Genomic DNA, 1,955 nt, shown 5'->3' with positions numbered 1-1,955 from the left:
ACTCCACCCTCCACACGCCAATCATAACTTATCGAACATTGGTCGGGGGGTTTATGTTCTAGCACCCAGCCAAACCAATCAATCAAGTTCTGATCTGTGCTGATCGAAGTATCGATCAGTTGCGCTGTGGTGCTTACCGACCCAAACCTGGTCTGAACAAGAAGTGGGTCTGAATACTTTTCTGAAAGAAAGCTCGATCTCCATTCACGAGGTGACTGAGTGCCTTCGGCTGTGTGTGTTGTATCTCTCTATTCACAAGTTGACAGTTTTTAGAGCTGTGTGTGTGTGTGTGTGTGTGTGTGTGTGTGTGTGTGTGTGTGTGTAGCTGTGTGTTTAGTAGTATCTATCGACAAGCTGGCAGTGCCTTAAGCTATGTGTGTAGTTATAGTAGATTCTATATTTATCCACGAGTGTGTAAAATGTGTATTTACAAGCTGACAGTGCCTAAAGATATGTGAGTATTAATAGTATAATGTTATTAATGTTATCCGTCCCCGTGTGCGTAGAATCTGTATTCACTAGCTGACAGTGAAAGTGAAGGTCATACCTGTAGGCCTATACATGCAGTAATATTAGTACATGCCAATGTTATCTCTATTCGCAAGCTGACAGCGTCGGAAGCTATGTATTGTTGTATATCTATCCACGTGTGAGTAACAGGCGAGTGTTCTGGTGTGGTTTGCTTCTTTTTTCATATTTGAAAACATCTCTAATACTGTTCTTTCTTCACCCCACCCCCGCCCCATCCCGCTTTCCTGCCTGGGTTTTGTAAAACGGAGTGATTATTCTCACCCGGAGTGAGGATAAACTAGATATTATTCTCACCCGGGGTGAGGATAAACTGGATATTATTCTCACCCGGGGTGACAATAAAATTGATACTATTCTCAACGGGGTGAGAATAACGACAGCCTACTATTCTCATCCGTTGGGGTTTTTTTTTCGTTTCCGCACTTTTTATTACGTTTCGGGCATCATAGGCTAGGGAAAACATTTTCTTTTGAGCACTTGGCGTCACCTTTTGTTGGTACTCATTGGTTCAGTAATGGAAACGTCTACTCTTGAATGGTTTAACCAATCAAAATTAAGAGAAAAAAAATAAGCCTAGAGTCAAGGCACTATACTTGCCTTAAAATAACTGTGGGTTCTGTTAGGGATAACATGTTTTTTTTGGTGCTGTCCATGTGTAAACAAATGCCAATTTTAACATTACAATGACAAACTAAATAATATTACTAGTATAAACTAATATTATTTCATTAAACAGCTTTCAGTTAAGGCTATTATTTTTTTATAAACATACACTCTGGTATGCTAATTCCTTTCCGAATTCAGAATATACATTTGTCTAGGGTTTTGGTGAAGATATACGTGCATACTCTCAAGATAAAAAAACAACAAAACAATAACAATCCCCGCGGGAGCCTAGAAAAATCGGCCAGCGCTCTCACGTACGGTCACTCTAACAATTCACAAATTATTTTATATCATCCTATTAGCCTACATGTAAGCCTACCAGTTCTCAACACCCAGGTAGACCTAAGAATAAAAATCCATTGCATTCTCAGACCGGGTGAGAATAAAATGGATATTATTCTCACCCCGGGTGAAAATAATATTATATTTTTATTTTCACCCCGGGTGAGAATGACGGCAGCCTTTGTTAAAAGAGTGGTCACAGCAAACATTCAAAGGTAAATCCGCAATGCAACCTCTTGTCGCTTTTTTGTTGTTGTTCTGTTTTGTTTGTTGTTGTTGTTGTTGTTGTTTGTTTTTTTGTTCCAGTAGATCGCATTACTTCTACACTGTAGCTGTGTAAAAGATCGTATAAAACTAAAATGGGCCTACATCTTTTCTTCAGTCGTTAGTTTAGTGCTGCAAAAGAGTCTCTTTGAAAAAAATTTTTTTTGATTGTTTTGATCTGTCTGTCTGTCTGTCCGTCTGTTTGTCTGTTT

At 39.0% G+C, this 1,955-nt stretch overlaps 1 protein-coding gene across 2 annotated transcripts in view; it reads left to right on the top strand.

Moving 5' to 3' along the window:
- The window catches only part of LOC101857504, a 9,771-nt gene continuing 7,816 nt past the window's right edge, over positions 1 to 1,955 (top strand). The window contains exon 1 of one of the 2 annotated variants that reach the window (XM_005104326.2): positions 1 to 211. The gene's annotated coding sequence lies outside the window, so the exon portion shown is untranslated. Of the gene's footprint in view, positions 212 to 231; positions 455 to 1,955 lie in introns of those variants that run through there. The other variant, XM_005104325.3, reaches the window with a different exon arrangement.

This window comes from Aplysia californica, unplaced genomic scaffold (assembly GCF_000002075.1).
Source record: "Aplysia californica isolate F4 #8 unplaced genomic scaffold, AplCal3.0 scaffold00415, whole genome shotgun sequence".
Taxonomy (NCBI): domain Eukaryota; kingdom Metazoa; phylum Mollusca; class Gastropoda; order Aplysiida; family Aplysiidae; genus Aplysia; species Aplysia californica.
The sequence above is the reverse complement of the archived record's forward strand: the minus strand, read 5'-3'. Positions and strand labels throughout refer to the sequence as shown.